The sequence below is a fragment of the Rhinopithecus bieti genome, unplaced genomic scaffold (genome assembly GCF_001698545.2).
Source record: "Rhinopithecus bieti isolate Rb0 unplaced genomic scaffold, ASM169854v2 scaffold_32518, whole genome shotgun sequence".
NCBI lineage: Eukaryota > Metazoa > Chordata > Mammalia > Primates > Cercopithecidae > Rhinopithecus > Rhinopithecus bieti.
Genome location: NW_016814742.1, coordinates 1,654,572 through 1,674,560, shown reverse-complemented (window position 1 = coordinate 1,674,560; position 19,989 = coordinate 1,654,572). Strand labels below are relative to the sequence as shown.

At 42.9% G+C, this 19,989-nt stretch overlaps 1 protein-coding gene across 6 annotated transcripts in view; it reads left to right on the top strand.

Annotated features, from left to right (window-relative positions):
- Positions 1–6,069: 6,069 nt before the first annotated feature.
- Positions 6,070–19,989, top strand: part of STXBP6 (syntaxin binding protein 6) — a 257,801-nt gene continuing 243,881 nt past the window's right edge. For 2 of the 6 annotated variants that reach the window (XM_017851866.1, XM_017851868.1), the window contains exon 1: positions 6,070–6,348. The gene's annotated coding sequence lies outside the window, so the exon portion shown is untranslated. Of the gene's footprint in view, positions 6,349–6,857; positions 7,020–7,064; positions 7,121–19,989 lie in introns of those variants that run through there. The other 4 variants (XM_017851873.1, XM_017851872.1, XM_017851871.1 and 1 more) reach the window with 3 other exon arrangements.

Here is a 19,989-nt window from a genome sequence, read left to right as displayed (position 1 = left end):
GTAAAGCAAGGAGTTGGAACAGAATTTCAAACCCACATTTGTCCAATATAAAATCCATATACTTTCTACCACGGCATGGTGCCTCCTAATACCAGATTTCTTGGTGTCTTTTGCTGAGGACAGTTTGCTTCTTTTTTTTTTTTTTTTTTTTTTTGAGACGGAGTCTCGCTCTGTCGCCCAGGCTGGAGTGCAGTGGCCAGATCTCAGCTCACTTCAAGCTCCGCCTCCCGGGTTTATGCCATTCTGCTGCCTCAGCCTCCCGAGTAGCTGGGACTACAGGTGCCCGCCACCTCGCCCGGCTAGTTTTTTGTATTTTTAGTAGAGACGGGGTTTCACCGTGTTCGCCAGGATGGTCTCGATCTCCTGACCTCGTGATCTGCCCGTCTCGGCCTCCCAAAGTGCTGGGATTACAGGCTTGAGCCACCGCGCCTGGCCGACAGTTTGCTTCTTGAGGCAGCTGTTGTTATTAGATGTTGAGTTACATAGAAAAGTCTGTGGGGTTGGCGACAGGTCAAACTTAAAGACCCTTAAGATTCCTTCCAACCTTTACAACATCTTACCACCATAGTGCCTTTGTACATGCGATTTTCTCTGCCTGAAATTCTCCCTTTGCTTTTTCATTTTCTTTGCCTGTTTAACTACTTCAGATTTATCCTGCAGAACTTAGCTTAATCATTATTTCTTCAAAACATTCTTCTTTTCCTTTGCTCTGTTCACTCTTTCTACTACACACTTTTTTTTTTTGACAGAGTCTCACTCTATCACCCAGAATGGCGTACAGTGGCATGATCTCGGCTCACTGCAACCTCCGCCTCCCAGGTTCAAGCGATTCACCTGCCTCAGCCTCCCAAGTAGCTGGTATTACAAGCATGTGCCACCATGCCCAGCTAATTTTTGAAGTTTTAGTAGAGATGGGGTTTTACCATGTTGCTCAGGCTGGTCTCGAATTCCTGACCTCAGGTGATCCACGCACCCTGGCCTCTCAAAGTGCTGGGATTATAGGCATGAACCACTGTGCCCAACCTCTACTACACACTTTTAAAAGCGCGACGTATCTTTTGATTGTGTAATTTATCACAGATGCAATTTTACATTTATGTGTGTGTTCTAAATATCAGATTCCTTATCTCTAAAATGAACTATTTGTCTCCTGTCCCCGATGACTCAACTGAATGATAACAAGTTGTAACTGTTATTTGTTGATTGGCTCTTGCCTCTGTGCTAGGTGTTTGGTGAGGTAATTAAAGATCCTTAAGACTTGTTCCCGGCACTCAAGGAACTAATAATCTGATTGAAAGGGTGTTGCTAAGAAATATAAAATGATTACAGAGCAACCAAGTTCAGGATGTAACCACATCTTTTGCAAGAAAAAAATTGCTTTATTTTGTTTTTTCCAAGGAACTATCTCTCCTTCTAATCTATGTCTCATTTATAAACACTGGCATATGAAAGCTGATGCACTTTCGGTAATGAAGTAATATAATTAGAAAAGTGGAAAGAAGCTTGGAGAACAATGGAAAACCAATAAAGGTGAGAAGACAGAAATGAGAACCAAAGTTTGCCATGTCTCTCAGAAATGTTCTATCTTATAGTGAACCATAGTGGGCCAAAGCTCACCAAATTTGATATCAGTAGTCAATATTTATCTTGACTCTTAAAAGCAGAGCAGAGGAGGAACTATATGTTTAGTAAATTAGAGATAAAATGTTGACCGTGTCAACTCAGTCAAAAAACAAGGTGGACTCCAGTTATAGACAGCTAGAACCCTTAAAGGATGAAACTACAGACCAAGGCTAATTGTATAGGAAACAGAATAGGGTCCCAAATATAAGCTCCATAAGCCCATCTGAATTTCAAACGTCTCCCAGATCCCATCAGACCAATGTTACCAGAAGTGACACATTTCATTCACAATTTACAAATGGCACATACGTGCAGTAGGCGCAGACCTCTTCCTAGTCTGGAGGTGCTCAGTGCTACTGGCAAGACAACCATTGTGAAAGTCAAAATGAAATCCTAAACTTTAAAATAATCCATATTTTTATATTAAAAGGGTGAAAAGAAATTACAAAATGTAGAAAATGAGGAACTGAACCAAATGTTCCTGCTCCTCAATATATTATTTCTGCCCCTCACTCCCAGGATTCTTTCTCTAGTCATTTTTCAAACTCCAAAATTTTCTTATGGAAATGTTCATTTGAGTCTATAAGATACTCTTAAAATTGCATATGTCTTTGGAAGGGCTGATAGTCTTGCACGCGAGTGTGAATTAATTTAATCAAGTTATTTTACTTAGTTCCAACTTGCAGAATACTAAATGAATGCTGATTGTTAAGAATAGAGCACAAAAGAATAGAGAGCAAAGGCCAGACAGAATGAGGACAATAGGTGCATGAAAAAGGATTTCAGGAGAATATTGGAGAAGTAAGGTGCAAAACGAGCAGAAAGGAAAATAATTATTATTTTCACCTATCTCAAGACCCAGAAAGGCTGGTGCTATACCCCTCAAGAGAGGAAGAGAAATTTCTTTCTTTTTCTTGACCTTGTTGAACAGAATAGGCCCAGCTTCTAGGACCAGATGCGAATCTGGTACCATTACAAACTCCAAACATTAAATAGGTTTTTTGGAACTAGCTTAGTGACACAGCTCTTACAGGAAAATGTGATATTCTAAAAAACTTAGAGGAAGTCCTCTTACAGCTCTAGAACAAGGACTAACTTTGAGGAATATAATCAAGACGGAACATTTGAAATTTCCAATATTTTAGAAACTATGACCAATAAAAATGGCAGTTTCATATGGTTCAACCCAAAAGTTAATAAGCTGATGACTCCCTAAATGTCTTATCTGAAATTACATCATCAGAATGAAGAATTTGAAAAGCTACTTGCTACACCATGTAGCAGAAAAAGAAGTTTAAATATAGACTTTACTAGTCTTGAAGACATACTGTGATTGATGATGCATAAGAGATGCTGTTCCAAATAGTCACATTATAATGCCCAATTCCTGATCAAGCCCTCTGTGTCCATGTCAATTTATTCCATTTGTTATTTAGACAGCACTTCCTTCAACAGCCGTAGGGAACTAAGACATCTATATCCATGGGTGTTTTAGGTGGAGGTTGACAGTGGGCATTATGGGTTTCAGGGCAACTTTAGGTGAACTCAGATTTTCCTTGTATTACTTAATGTGATTAACGTTCACACGGAGGGTTTTGCCACGTGATCTGGCATCCTTACAACCATGAGTTTACTTATGACACAGGGAAGATCACGTTTAGGTTTTCCTTTTCTTTATCAGAGTAGCAATTTAAAAGCCTCTAATTTAACATCTAGATGAACTGTAAGGTCTTTTTCAGTTCTATCATGTCATGATCAGATTTTATGGAAAAGAAAATGACTATGCTTGCTCTCACATGCATAGGGTATTTCTATAACTATATGGAAGAAACAGGCAACATTAGTCTTTCTTGAGGAGGGAAACTTGCTTTTCCTGTACTGAGCTTTTGTGCACTGAACTCTTTTAAATACCATGTATTATTTGCTAACAAGAATTAAAAATACAATTTAAAATGTAAGCAAAGCATTTTACTTGTTAAAGTACAGAACCCCTCCCTGTATAAATGTTTAGTTCTTGTTCTTCTTTATGACCTTACCATTATTGTGATTAAAAAAAAATTATAACAATTCCTAGGCACTGTGGGAGGTGAAACAGAGATGCAGAAGATTTTGATGATGGAAATTGCTATTTATTTTGCAAATATTTGTAACTCCTTGTTATGTGACACATCCAGGGCTAGGTACTTCCTCCTTTACATGACTTCTGGAAGGCTTCTTGTGTAAACATTCAAGCTTTTTTTTTCTCTTTGAGAGGTCTGCATGCTTAAAATGCTTCCCATAGATAAGCAGTGGTTTGTTCTCCATGAATGCAGCAACAGATTACGCTACCTGCAGGGAGAGTCATCTCCCACACTAAGGTAGGTCCCAGGTGTTTGGAGCAGACACTACCAGGATGAACAGTACATGAGTTAGAGACCACTTTGTACAGAGAGGGAGAGTCCTCTTGATTAGATCTGCAATATTGAGAACAAAAAGATGCAAGTGAAGATAAAAAGGGAAGGTAGTGGAGGGAGGAGATGACTGGCAATAGAAACTAGTACAGTAATATCTTACTTCACAGAATTATTGAGTTACCCAAAAGCTGATTCCAAAGTTTTGTAAATATCATCCCAACACATTAGAAAGGCTTGCTAAATTAAAGAAGCTTGCTACTTAGAACAACTTTTGTCAAGCAAAAAGGTTCTTATTTCAATTCAGATTTTACACAGATGACGTGTAGATAAGAACTCTCAACATTTTCAAAGCCCTTAGACATATATTTCTTTGGATTCTCACATAAACGCCATGAGAATTGTTTTCCATTCTACAGATGAGGAAAGTGCAGCTTAGAGGTTGAGCCACTTGCCCATGGAAGCCTGGTGGGGAAATGGCTGAGGTTTAGACCAGGACCCCGGTGACCTATTCGTTGGCAGTAAGGTAGTCCCACGACATGTCTCTACAGAGATAAGCAGAGCACAATAAACTTACTTTATTGGACAATTTTCTCTGATTTTCATAAAACTGGAGCTGCCAAATGGGGATACCTAGGGTATCATAAAACTGATACCCTGTCCATCTTCCCAGAGTTCAGTTTGGATTGTCTCTACCCCCGGCATCTCTGCTATCTCCACATAGTCTACAAATAAAGTGCAGGAGCCACAGCCTGGCAGTCAGGACTTCTGCCTGAGGCCCCATCCACAGCTCAAACCCTCCTTCCCATTTCACTATGCTAATGCTTACCCCTTGCACTCCAAGCAGGTCTGTGTACCCACCATCTAACACCCCAACAGGGCCAGGCTAGGGTGAGGTGAGTCACAGCATTGAAAGGTTCACCAAAGAACTCAGTAATCAAGGTTAATATTTTAATGGAATATTTCAAAAAATCAAAATTAATACAAAAATGCATGATGAAAAATGTCAAAATTTTAAATAAAGACACGGTCAGTTTGGGTTTTTTCCTATTGCTTCAGGCACAAAAGTGCCTTCCGGGGTACTGTTACCGGCCCTGCAGTGACTCCCCACTCAGATACTTTTACTAATGATGTTTCCCAAAAGTTAGTTCTTAACAACCGCTTTCTACATTAGTAACCTCTTTCTTTTTGAACGCCCCAGCATTTAAGTGTAGCACTGTACTGTCAGGAAAACCCATTTCCCCTAGTAACTAGTAGTACTTTGAAGATATTCTGAATCATCTTGGATCCTTTCCAGCACTTTCTCAAATCACAGTGAGCACTCAGCACCACTTCGCTAAAAGAATGCAGAATCACAATGCTCAAATCACTGTATGGGGGGTTCAGCAGGGAGGGGACGCAGATATGTTTTGTTTAGTGCAGGGTGTTTTGAGAAAATTGAATTTGTCAAGATTTTTACAATCAGGATATTGTACATCAATATACTCCATTTCTGGAAAAATCAGAAAATCTAGCAACACTAGGTCTAATTCTTGCCCGATAGCAACGGACGCTGAGAGCAGAAAAGCGGCTCTGCCTTCGGAGCTCTCTCCAGTTCGCCTCCTCCCAGTTACAGTGCCTGTCAGGCCCCATTAGCTCTTTGAGTTTGCTACCCTAAGAATAAAGGAAAGAGCGCACAGGATAAAAATCCATCGGCTGGGTCTATTCGTTTTTACCTGGAGAGAAAAATAATGTTTCCTGGTTGTCCTTTCGAATACAGTCTCACAGAGAAGCTCACAGAAGCAGCCCTCCTTTCTAGCCCACAAACTTCCCACAAGCTGTGAAAGTCGCACCGGCTCTTGCGCCCAGACCAGTCTCTCCTGGGTCTTTGGCTCTGGGCCCCCGTCCCTACATTGGCCCTTCACTTCCTCCGCCACCTCCGCGCTCCCGAGCCTGCGGCGGGTCCCGGCCCCCAGCTGCTGCTCTTTGCCCCGGGCCAGGGCGCTCGGGCTCGCCCACGGCGGCACTGAGCATGCTCAGAGGCGGCCGCGGGGGCAGGTTTGCTTCGCAGGCGCTCGCACTCGGCGGCGGGCGGGCGCGCGGCTGCAGCTGGAGCTCCAGCGCCCGGAGTTGGAGTTGCCGGGAGTTTCCCCCCCCCACACCTCCCTTTTCGCGCGCGGCAGCAGGAGTCGGCGCGGGAGCCGCGAGCGGCGGCTAACCAGCACCCGGGCCGGCTAAGCCTTGTCCGGAGCCCGGAGCCCGCAGCCCCGCGCAGGGCAGCCCCCCGGGGAGGAGCCTCGTGCGCTGGGACGCGTGCCGCGTACTGGCACGGCTGGGGCGCGAGCCAGGCTGCACGGTAGGACCGGGGCGAGGGGAACCGCGCGGTCAGGGCGGAGGCCAAGCGAGGGAGATGCGGTTGCAGCCGCCAGGGCTGTTGGGGCGCCTGGCGCTCGGTCCGAGGCGGGTGACTGTGAGGCCGGGGGAGTAGACAGGCGCCCAGAGAGATTCTTCCAAGTTGGCGGGTGGCGGGAGAGGGGGCCGCGCGACCCGGCGCAGCTGCTTTGTGCGCTCAGAGAGGGACTCGTGTGCCTGGTTCTCTTCAACCCTGGGACCCGTTGTGCGGGCAGTATTGGGCAAGCCACGGAACGGAGTGATTTCCTCCGAGAAAGTTGAGGATGGAGCCTTTCTTTCCGCACTGTCCCGGCGATGGGATGGGCCCCGAGAATGCCGCCCCGAGATTCCCAGTGTGGGGGAACTCGGGGTCGCTGCGCCCCTAGCTTCAGCGCAGAAATCCGCGAATCACTCCGATCTTCGCGAACTCTGGCATCTTCTAGGAAAATCATTACTGCCAAAATTGAGGCGAGCTTTTCTGGCGGGCACGGCACCCTGCCCTCAGGGCGCTGGCACTGGGCGATGCCCCCTTTCCGATCTCAGACTTGGTCAAGGACGCCAGGTTCCGAATTCGCGCTTGCGGTGCACGTCGGCATCGAGCCTCGCCAACACCGCCGGGCAACGTGGCTGGAGTAGGTGGGTGGCTCGATTTTCCCTCCAGCCTTTCCTCAGGTTTATAACACCCCGCCACCTCACCAGCCCACCCGGTTCATCTTCGCAGAGGACAGGACCTGCAGGTAGAGAATTTGGAAAGACATATTGTTCCGTAGGAGAAAGTCCCCGGTGTGTATCTGCCTTTGATTCTGGCCCGAGGATTTCATAACGAACCCTCTCCCCTTCCTATTACCCTGCCCTAGGGACTGGGTGGGAGAGAATAGGGTCGGTAGGTCCGCAGGGACTTCCACCTCATTCCACCCTCTCCTAAGACTGCAGTCCGGGCGACCCCAGGACCCTGGAACTGGCATTGTGCGGATTGTAAGGGTGTGGAGGATGCCGACGAATTTTTCCTGGCTCCACTTTTTTCACTTCTTGTTTTGAGTTTTGGGGTTTTGCCTGCACACTAGTCAGAGCAGCGCTGTCATAACCCTGGGGGTGGAGGAGCTTCAGCCGAGGCTGTGAGCCGCTGTTCGCCTCGGAGGCTGCTAGTGGGAATCGGTCCAGAAATGATTATGCAGGCTAGAAATATGCCTCTCTTTTTCTTCTTTTTTGGCTGAACACCTTGGCTGTTGGGTTTGTGTGTTGAGTTCTTAAAGGGACACCCTCACACTGCGCAAGTGCTAGGATTTAGGGGCTCACCATTTCTGCTGCCTGTTTTTCTGTTTGCTTTTTCCTTGAGTGTAGTCTGCTTTGGGGCAGATTTGTAGACGTGCGAATCACATAGTGTGGATACACTACACCGTTCTAGATTCAGACAGACCTGAGGTTAAGTTTCAGCTTGACAGCTGATGACAGTGCTGATGGACAAATGATTAGCCACTCTGAACTTCAGTTTTCTCTTCTGTCAAATGGAGATAATCGTGGCCTTACCTCCCTCCATCGCAGGGTTGTTGTAAACTCAGATGAGATAATGGAAATGAAAAGTGCTAAGAAAACTTTAAAGCACCATTCCTGTCTTAGACATTGTCTCTGTGCTCTTTACTCAGTTGTTTTGAATGAGCTAATTCTTAATTATAATAAGACATCTAAGTCTTCTCTTTATCCACTCCTCTCCAAGTGGTTTAGTTGCTTGGGCCTTTGGAAACATCTGTTTACCCTTTTTCTTTCTCTATCCTCAAATCCATCTCTTTTGAATTTAAGATTTGGAGCTCCAGGCCTCATATTTATCTGAGAAAGGCAGCATGATGTAGATTAGGAGATGACTGGGGTGGCATTATCAACATTCACGGTCCTGGGCCCCAGAATTGGCACGGTTAGAAAGAAAGGCCTTAGTTTGAAACTCAAGGCTGATGAAGAAGTCAGCAGATCCTGGGATGGAGCTCTGACTTGACTTCAAATAGTGACCTTGAACTAAGGACTTAACTGTTAATCTGTGAAATCAGTCTATGAAGATTAAAAGCCAATATCAATTGAAGGCAAGAACAGGTGAGATTATCACTCAGTTAAATAGGATTCACACAGGCTCCTGAGCCACCGCAGGTGCAGCATCTTCCCTAATCTTAGGGCAATCGTTCTCACACTTGAAGATAATCATCTGGAGGGCTTGTTAAACCACAGGTTATTGGGCTATACTGCCAGAGTCTCTGATTCTCTAGGTCTAGGGTGGAGGCCCAAGAATTTGCATTTCTGTCTAGTTCTGGATGATGCTAATGCTGCTACAGACCATGCCTATAGAATCACTAACTTATGGGGTGGGAGATAGTAAGAGAGATGAAGTTTGTTGTGAAATGCCATTATTTTACTAGCTCATATACAGAGACAAGGTTTCTTTGGGGGTATGTTGGGAAGTCTCCTTAGGCATTTTATATTCCAATGCCTGTGCCACTTACCATTATCTATGTTTAATAATTCTGATTGCTCTTTAAATGGATGAATTTTACAAAGAGGTAGGATTCCCCCTTCCTTTCATACTGTAAAATATGTAGTCTCAGGTTTTAGATCACCCTTGGGTAATGCCAGATTAGTGACCTTTATAATTTATAAAATCCAAAAACTACCCTATTTCCTTTTTTGGATAAACCTCAGACATTTATGGAAAGGAGGTTATGTACAGTTCTGACAGCTTGAACCTTAAGGTTGGAGGACAGAATAGATCACCTAGGGAACAAGTTTAAGAAGAATTTGCAGTGGTGTCTTTTCTGAATTGAGGGAGCATGAAGTACACCCCACAACAAATGTCCCATGGTGGTTAGACCTGGCAAAGGCCTTTCATTCTTCTGGAGAATGGTGGTGGCACTGGCAGTGGCTGAGACCCTCTCTCGGTCTCTCAGAGGGTAGAAGGCTGGCTTTCAGGGGCAGCTGATCAGTATTAGTGTGGTGTCCTATGTAATCTAGCTTGTAATCAAGCACTATTGGGACTTAACCCAATCTTAAGCTCTTTTCCTTTTCCCCCACGCCATAGTCCTGTGCTGAGAGCTCACCATGACTTCCTATGACCTAGACTGTGGCCTTGAATTTTGACTGCTTTGCATCAGAGAGGCTGTGGGAACCTGCTTGAGTCAGGAGGGTTCCTGCAATAACATCCTAAGGAAGAAATAAAGTTTACGTAATGTAGTGCCCAAATGAACTAGGTATAAGAGGAGGTCAGTCAGCGCTTTAACTAGTTCTTGTGTTGCTATGCCAAATGGGATCCCAGCTCACTGTCATGCTTTATCTCACCTGTCCATTTGCGCTTTGTTTTAGTTTTAAAATGATTAGCACTAGAGAAACCTATCAGTAAATCAGAAACCTTTAAAAAACTCAAGTGTACACTTAGTGTTTTAGTAGATAAAACTTCAAGGCCCAAACCTGTCTTCCTGACAGCAGTCAGCACTTGGTAAAGGAACAGCCTTCTGGTTGTCATTCTTAAGATTCATTAGCTAATTTAAATGGTTTTTCCCACTTAGTAGGGAACATTTCTGTTTTAAAATTCCTTCCCATAACCTGATGTTTATATTTTGGGTGTTACCCCTGCTTTTTGCTGCTGGGATTTTTTCCAGTGTGAGGGCAGCCTCTTATCACTATTGTTCACTTTTCTCAGTACATGATATCTTTGCTCCCTTTAATAAGTCTGTTGTGAGACAGTCATTATGGCACTTTATTTCTTTTTGGTCATTAGGACTGTTATTACTGAGTCACAGAGAGTCAGGGCCCATTCCTAGAACATTATTCTCAATGTTCCTAGAGGGTGCTTTTAAACTAAAACACTAGTTATACTGCACTAGCTCATTTCTAAGATACATTCTTTTTCTGATTTCAGAAGTCCAGATGGATCTTAAAAATTAAGAACACATTTAGGCCAGGCACAGTGGCTCACGCCTGTAATCCCAGCACTTTGGGAGGCCAAGGCAGGTGGATCATCTGAGGTCAGGAGTTCAAGAGCCTGACCAACATGGTGAAACCCCATCTCTACTAAAAATACAAAAACAAAGTAGCTGGATGTGGTGGCGGGCACCTGTAATCCCAGCTACTTGGGAGGCTGAGGCAAGAGAATTGCTTGAATCTGGGAGATGGAGGTTGCATTTAGCTGAGATTGCACTATTGTACTCCAGCCTGGGCAACAAGAGTGAATCTCCTTCTCAAAAAAAAAAAAAAAAAAAAAGGTATAAACTCATTTAATGTACAGTTTTTTTCTCTTCTTTTGTAACCTGGTATGTTAGTGTAGTGCCTATTAACTGATGGCATCCTCAAACAAAGCAAATTTAGTTCCTTATTCTGATAGAAAATATGGTTTCTACTCAATGCTGTCCAGCTGACAGAATTGCTGAGCAGTTAGCTCAGCAGTTCTGAGAATATGTTGGTAAAATGCTGTTGGGGTGGGTGTTAACTGGTGTACTCTTATAAAGGGCAAATCCATTTGGGAAGCACTGCCTATTATTTTTTTCCTCTTGTAGAGATTCTCAACATGGGCATCATTATATCAAAGACTATGAGCAGTACTATAGTTAACTATATCAACAACAAAAACTTGGTTACATTTATTCAAGTCAGCGTTTCCCAGAATACAGAATGTTTCTGAGGTTATATATGTATCTTTCAGGACTCCATTACTGAATTATCACAAACCACAATTTTAATATGTGGTTTAATATTGACATTCATTCATTAAGTATGACAATTAATTAATGAACTCTGTAAGTGGTTACTTATTTTTTATTTCAGAGTAGAGAAGAACATTTTAAGCTGTGGTCACTAAGAAAGTCTCCACCAAGGGGCTGGACTGCGATAATATAAATAGTGGGTAGCACTCTTCTAGGGATAAGGGACATTTTAGGTTGGAGGGATAATGAAGCAGGAATAAAGACTTGCATTTGTGCCTGCATATAAATAATTTTCAGAGCATACAAGAAAATGGATTGTGCTCAGCACAGTGTGAGATTTACTGAATCTGCGGTGGTGGTCAAAGAACCTACTAAGGCCAGGCTTGGTGGCTCATGCCTGTAATGCCAGCAGGTCAAGGCTGCAGTGAGCCCTGATCATGCCACTGCACTCCAGCCTGGGCAACAGAGTAAATCCTGTCCCCAACAAAACAAAACAAAAAGTTTTTTTGATTCTGTAAATTCATTGAAATAGCAGACGAGTTATAGAGAGGACTGGACAGCTAGTTGCAGGAGTGGATACTCAACACTCAGGATGAAAGCAGGCAGGGGTGCCTGGAACTGAAGTGGGGCATGGAAGTGTTCCTGTGCCATTAGTCATTAGGGGGATGCAAATCAAAACCACAGTGAGATACCACTTCACACCCACCAGGATGGCCAGGTGGAGAATGTGGAGAAATTGGAACCCTCCTACATTAGATTACTAGTGAATATGTAAAACGGAACAGCCACTTGGGAAAAGGGGTTGGCAGTTCCTCAAAATGTTAAACATTGGCCACCTAATGACCAGTTCCCCTGCAAGATAGATACACAAGAGAACTGAAAACATGTTCATGAAAATATGAATATTCATAGCAGCCTTATTCTGTATTTTTTTTTTTTTTGAGACAGAGTCTCGTTCTATCTCCCAGGCTGGAGTGCAGTGGCATAATTTCTCCTCACTGCAGGCTCGACCTCCCAGGCTCAAGCAATCCTCCCACCTTGGCTTCTCTAGTCGCTGGGACTACAGGCATATGCCACCACCTCCGGTTAATTTTCTTATTTTTTGTAGAGACAGAGTTTTACTATGTTGCCCAGGCTGATCTCGAACTCCTGGGCTCAAGCAATCCACCTGCCTTGACCTCTGGGATTACAGGCATGAGGCACTGCGCCTGGCCGGCAGCCTTATTCTTAATCCATAGGCTGATGAATGGATAAAGAAAATGTGGTACATCCATGCAAGGAAAACTATTCAAACATAGAAAGGAACAAAATGTTGATTCATGCTACAACATTGATGGACCTTGAAAACATGCTATGTGAAAGAAGCCAGATACAGATGACCATATATTGCATGATTCCATTATGAAGTGTACGGAATAGGAAAATCCACAGTGACAGAAGTAAATTAGTGGTTGTCAGGGGTTGGAAAAGGGAGAAATGGAGCGAGACTGTTGATGGGTCTGAGGTTTCTTTTGGGATGATGAAAATCTTCAGGAATTAGATAGGATGATGATGGCACAATTTTGTGAATACACTGAAAACTACTGAGTTGCACACTTTAAAAGGTGAATTTTATGGTGTGTGAATTATTAAATTTTTAAAAATAGGAAGAAGGTGGTTGGATCCAAAGGAGAGTTTAAAAAAAAAAAAAAAAAGATGGTAAGACAACTCCAGAAATAGGGTTTCAGTTTCAGGTTAAATTTTCTGCTATTGGGAAAAAATACCTGGATTATTCCTTTTTCCTTGTTTGTCTTTGGCTTTCTAGAATGCTCTTGTTACTCTCTCATTCGAAAGTTTACTACCTGAATTAAAAGGGTTTTGTTCCAAGTTGCTCCTGAGTCAGTGGGATCATTTTCATGGCAAGTGCCTTGCCATCTTCATATCTGAGTGTGTTTCTGGATTTTCCTCCAGAGACAAATTCCATATTCAGGCTTCCTTGTTGTGATCCACCAGAGGGCATGCTGACTCTGCAGTTTCAGTTTAGCTTCCCCCTGGAGATCTGACTGTGATAGACATTTTAGTGTCATCATCTAATTTGTTTGTAGAATTCTGTCAAGACTACCTTCTCCCTCTTTTAAAAAAAATCTCTGTGTTCAAAGAGGGTTCATGTGGTGCTCAGCATTACATGAACATCAACGTATTTGGGTCTAAGAGGCATTGTACTAAATGAGGTTTAACACCACTGGAGCTGACACAGTTGCCCCTGGGGTAGACATTCTTCTCTCTTTATCAGTGTGGTGCCACAGTGCCTCTTGAGAGTTTGTTAGAATGCTGATTCTGATTCAGTAGGTCTGGGACGGGGCCTGAGATTCTGCACTTGTAACAAGCTCTCACTGATGCAGATGCTGCTGTTGAGTGGATCATACTTTGAGTAGAAGCTGATACAGTGTAGAGAAGATGGCTTCAGAATGGGACAGGGCTGAGTGAGAAGCATAGCTCCACTATTAACGTGTGTGGGACCTTGGGCAAGTTAATTAACATCTGCACCACAGTTTCTTATCTGTATGATCAGAGTAAGACTGAGCAGGTAGAAATGTGCCTAGCATCATGTGCCTGAAATGTTCAATGTTCTCGACCTTCTCCTACCCACAAAGGTTAAGAACTCTATGGTGAGGAGTAAGGAACAAAATACATGACTGTGATTCTCCCACCTGGAGCCTGTGCCCCTTGCCCCCACCAGCCTCTGCTTCCTCTGTTGCTTTTGGGACTGGCACTAATCCCTGCTGGCTTGCCTTCTTATGGGATTGGCATGAGGACATTATGAGCTGTACGATGAAGCACCTCTGGAAAGTATATGCTGTTACTCTACAGTGCTGACTTGGGAAATTACATCCTCATAGTTTACCCGAGGTGAGTTGGTGGCTTGTTAAATTTGTTCTGTTTCTGTTTCCTTTATCATCATTTGAAGTAGAAGGAAACAGGAGATTGTGTTTACATTTCACCTAAGTTGATGGATCCTCTTAACTTTCTTCTGGGAAACAATACATACAAATAGGTTTTAAGAATTAAACTAACAAAGCCACAAGTGCTATAAATCAAACTAGTTTCCGGTCTTCACAGCCTGATGTTTGCTGGTTTCCTAAGGGTAGTAATTGTACCCTTTGAGACCCTGTTCCACCTCTTGTTTGATGCTTTCATGGCTTGTCAGGTTTGAGTCTTTAAGGCCTGATGACTTTGAAGAAAATGAGATTGTTTACTTTTTTACAAAGCCAGGGCAGAGCATTTGAACTGATGTTGCATCGACATCAGGTAATCAAAGATAAGATATTTGGGTTGAAGCCTAATACACTAGGCTTCACTGGGACTCACTGACCTTCCAGATGGTAGAGGTGGCCATATCATTTGGAAGTGAGAATTATCTGATTCCTGTGGCAGGTGAATATGTGTGCTGCAGACTAGTCACCTTCCGTAACCGCTGTCTGGTAACTAAGCTTGGTCAGATAGGTCATGTATCAGCGAGCTGTTTTTTGTTTGTAGACTGCCTAGAAATATGTTGACTTGTACAATCTAAGCTGAAAGCCAGTAGTAACTAGTGGTTGAGAAGTTAATATTATTCTTGAAAAATTTAATCTACCCTGTCATTAAATAGCAATAAGGAAGCAGTCCTGCTGCTGAGAAGGAGCTGGGAATATGAAGCTGGGTGTTCCTGAAGCAAGTCGTTTTAAGATTAAATACTTATGCACTATAACAGTACGTATCTTTTATTTTTATTTTTATTATTTGAGATGGAGTTTTGCTCTTGTTGCCCAGGCTGGAGTGGAGTGGCGTAATCCCAGGCTCACTCCGCCTCCTGGGTTCAAGAGATTCTTCTGCCTCAGACTCCTGAGTAGCTGGGATTGCAAGTGTCCACCACCACTGCCTAGCTGATTTTTTGTATTTTTAGTAGAGACCGGATTTCACCATGTTGGCCAGGCTGGCCTCGAACTCCTGACCTCAGGTGATCCACCCACCTTGGCCTCCCAGAGTGCTGGGATTACAGGTGTGAGCCACTGCCCTTGGCCTTTTTTCTTTCTCTTTTCTTTTCTTTTTTTTTTTTTTTTTTTTTGATGAATCTCGCTCTGTCCCCCAGGCTGGAGAGCAGTGGTGCAATCTCGGCTCACTACAACCTCCGCTCCCGGGATCGAGCCATTCTCCTGCCTTAGCCTCCTGAGTAGCTGGGACTACAGGTGCATGCAACCACGCCTGGCTAATTTTTGTATTTTTAGTAGAGATGGGGTTTCACCATGTTGGCCAGGCTGGTCTCGAACTCGGGACCTGAAGTGATCCACCCGCCTTGGCCTCCCAAAGTCCCGGGATTACAGGCATGAGCCACCGTGCCTGGCCCCCTTTTTTCTTTTTAAACTGTTTACCTCGAATATGGGAAGTTGGCACTTATATAAGGAGCTCAAAGCTAATAAAGTAGACATTTTTCCCAATTTCACTACTGAGAAATGAGACTTCAGATCCTTTTATGACATTGCCAACCACATACTTGCTGGTCTATCTAATAGCTGATTTTAAAAATGGAACAGGAATCTTCAACTCAGACATCGTCTTTAGGGACAGCCTTTGCTCTCAATCCTCACTAGATTGTGAACTCTTTCAAAAACAAGGATCTTCATTTTTGTATCCCAGAGGATACAAACTATGCATGTCTGTCATACGGTAGAGAATCAATAAACATATGTTGAGCTGCTTTTCTTCTGTGATTCCCCTTCACTATCTAGTCTATTATTTTTTGTTCCTTTATCAGGGAGAAACCAATGCCATGACTTAAAAATAATAAATTTTTATTTAACACTACCTATACATTATCATATGCTAACATAATACACAATTCTAAGCACTTTACAAATGTCAATTCCTTTAATCCTACAACACACTCTCAAAGGTAGGTACTGTTACTTATCCCTATTTTACACTTGAAAAGACTAAAATAGAGAAAGGTGAAGTGACTTCTATCTGAGGTCCTGCAGTACTGTGTAGCAGCCTCAGTAGACTTTAGCTCTCAAATATTACCCTCTTTCCCTGAGTTGCAGAGAAATGAGATCAGACATGCCTTTCCATCTTCAATTCTAACCACCTCCCTTGTCCTCTGTCTCCTTTCTGACCACCCCCAAGTTCCAGAAGAATGTAACTTGAGTTTGGAAAATAAAGTTACAGGTGTAAGACATGGCTCATTCATATGGCCCCAGGCTGAGAGTGAGGCCATTCACACAGAAGCCATTTAGGATGAACTCTATGAGCTTTGCAAGGCTGTGACTTCTAGCCCTAGGCCTCTGAGTTTGTCAGGTCACCATATGCCCCAGGTCGGTGCCTGTAAACCTTTATGTACATGTGATCACCTGGGTATCCCGTTAAGATGCAGATTCTGATTCACTGGGTCTGGGGTGGGTCCTGGGATTCTGCATTTCTGACAGCATTCCAAGAAATGAAGAGGTCTAATCCTTGGACCAAGGCTGTAGAGGAGCCGAGTCTGTATGGGTCCAACCCTAGTATTCCAAGCACCTTCTTGCTTGAATAAGGTCTAATTCCTAACCTGGTACCCAGAGAAAGGCATAAGATATCCAGAGAGATATGCACCAAGAAACTGCAATTTACACAAAGACAGAAAGCAGCAGAAGACAGAATGAGAGAGAAACTGAGTAAAAGAAACGTATGCCTCCAAAATGAAGAGTGTGCCTCATTTCCACATGTGAGCTCAAAAGCTCTCCACTTTGGATATAAAAGCTTGCTATAGAGCAGCCCTGGTAATAGAACTACAAGAAGTATAATAACTTTCTGTTTGAGTTGAAATGAAAATCCATAAAGAATCTGTGCTACTAACCCCCTAATTTATACAAAAGAATACTTAACACAAAAGAATACCTAATACAAAAGAATACTTTTGTATTCTTTTACGTTGTATTTTGTATTTTATGTTGGACTTCTTTTAAAACTTTTGTATTTATTTTAATTGAAAATAATTGTATATGTTTATTGTTGTACAACATGATGTTTTGATATATGTATTTGTTGTAGAATGTCTAAATCAAGCTAGTAAACATACGTATTACCTCGCATACTTATCATTTATTTGTGGTGAGAACATTTAAAATCTACTCTGTTAGCAATTTTTAAGTATACAATACACTATTGTCAACTATAATCATGGTGTTGTACAGTAGGTCTAAATGTATTCACTTCTCCTATCTAACTGAAAATTCATATCTTTTGACCAACATCTCCCTGGTCCCTCCATCTCCTCCCCTGGTAACTACCATAATTATTATTATTATTTTTAAACTTTTAGGTTTGAGGGTACACATATAGGTTTCTTATATAGATAAACACAAGTCATGGAACTATGTTGTACAGATTATTCTGTTGTCCAGATGCTCAGCCTAGTGCCCAATAGTTTTTTTTTTTTTTTTTTTTTTTTTGCTCTTCCTCCTCCTACCTTCTGCCCTCAAGTTGGCCCAATGTCTGTTGTTCCTTCTTTGTAACAACCATTCTAATCTCTGCTTCTAAGTGTTCCTATGTCTGACTTCTTTCCCTTGATTTTGTGAGATTCATCCACATTGTGTATGCAGCAGTAGTTTATTTATTTTCATTCTTGGATAGTATTCCTTTGTGTGAACATAAATTGCTGGTGGCAGATGTTTGAATTGTTTCCAGTTTTTTAGTATTATGAATAATGTTCTTGTGAACATTTATGTGTATGTCTTTTGATGAACATGGGTTTGCTTTTCTGATTGTGGGTGTGTGTCTACAACAGCTGATTTCTAAGATGTGAATATGTTCAGCTTTAGTGAGTACAGACAGTTCTCCGGTGTGGCGCTTCACACTCCTATCAGGTATGAATAAGAGTTCCATCGTTCCACATTCTTGCCAACACTTAGTTTGATAAGTCATTTTCATTTTAGCCATTCTGATGTTTGTATGGGGGTCTATCATTATGATTTTAGCTTATCTTTCTCTTATCACCATTTGAAGTTTCGTATCTTTCTGTGCCTCTCGTTTATGTTTCAGCTGTATATGTGAGTGTGCGTGTGTGTACTGGTATTTTTAAAAACACAATGAAAGTTCCACAGAACATTTGTAAAAAGTCTTGAAATCTATAGTCATGGGGGTTTACCGGTCACTGATATCTGATTTTATCCTCAAATGTTTCTGGGGAAGGAGGACATGAAGTGGTATATAGAGGTATAAAACCCTTTAGCAAGGAAACTTGCTGAAGAGTTGGAGCCAGAGTAGATGGCCCAGGGCAATTGTAAAGTTAGAGACCACTTGAAAACTTAAAACCATTTAATCTCCAGATGAGTTTGCCTTTCGTAGAAGTCCCTCTGGAAGATAGTAAACCACCTTAAAAGTATTGCTGAAAACATTTTCGGAATTGCTCTAAGCATATATACTTTTGAATACTTTAGGTGCTTTTAAAATGTCCTTTGAGCACGTACAGTGATTTTGGGAAGTAGCAAGACTTCTCAGAGTCCAGTCCCACTGGAAGGAAGGACTGATGCCATGGGTGACAAACAAACGAAAAACCGTAAGCGTTGTTTATAAGACTTGCCTGTAAAGGAATGCAACTTCCTTTCTTGAGTGAAGACTGAAGATATTAGCAGGCAGGAAGAAGGTGCTACATTAAAAGAATGATGTCTTTTAATCTGTTTTGAGTATTCTTATTATACAGATGAAAAGTCAGGTTTAGAGAGCAAAAGAGAACATGATTTAAAAGTCAAACCTTACTGTCTTGCCTTTTCCTTTCCCTGCCCTGCCTTTCCTCTGACAAGTGTTGGAGGAATTAGCACAACTCGGTTGCATCCAGAAAAACATGTGCTGATAGTGAAGTTCTGGTTTCCACTCCTGTCCTATTTCAGAGTCCCAGGAGCTCTCCAGGCCTCTGTCAAATGGGATTCTGTGGAGACAGGAGTCCTAGGTGGCCTGTGTCAGGCGTCAGGACACTCCTGTTTCCCAAACCTGGTTCCTGCGGTCCTGCTGTACTTGGGAACTCTTCAGGGCCTTTCAGGGTCCTGCCACATTCTGCCAGGACTGTCTTACCTGTAGGCCTTGCTGTGTCTGCTCCTTTTTCTTCCTGACTGGCAAATAGCTACCCAGAAAATCCTTTCAAGACATGCTGATGAATAATGTCACTGTTGGAAATTATATTCCTTGTAAAAAACACGTCTTTTTCTGGGTGGATACTTACATAAAATCTGACCAGTAGAAGAAGGGTGTTAGCTGATTCCTTTTTTTTTTGAAATGGAGTCTTGCTCTGTCGCCCAGGCTGGAGTGCTATTGTGTGATCTTGGCTCACTGCAAGCTCCACCTCCTGGGTTCATGCCATTCTCCTGCCTCAGCCTCCCGAGTAGCTGGGACTACAGGTGCCTGCTACCACACCCAGCTGATTTTTTTTGTATTTTTTAGTAGAGACGGGGTTTCACCGTTTTAGCCAGGATGGTCTTGATCTCCTGACCTCACGATCTGCCCGCCTCGGCCTCCCAAAGTGTTGGGATTACAGGCGTGAGCCACTGTGCCCGACCAGCTGATTTCTTTAATGTTCGTTTATTCCTGAACTTAAAAGAAAGTCTCCTATGAGTTTTCCCCAAGCCCCAGTGGGTTAATGTTCTTTGGTGTGCAGTAAAGACTTTCAGAAATTTTTCCTGAAAAGAATGCCCTGGGCAGGTAGCTTTCAGATGGACAGTGGGGCATTTGGCCTCCCCAAGGGCCCAGAAGAAAGACACATGTGCTTGACCATCCCAGAAACCTGTTCTCAGCCTTTCTGGATCATGGACCCCACCACACTAGCCCTCTTCCACTGACACTGGGAATGTTGTCTACAAGCTGAGGATGTAGAAAGCTGCAATCCACAACGTGTGTGTGTGTGTGTGTGTGTGTGTGTGTGTGTGTGTGTGTATACATATATATATATA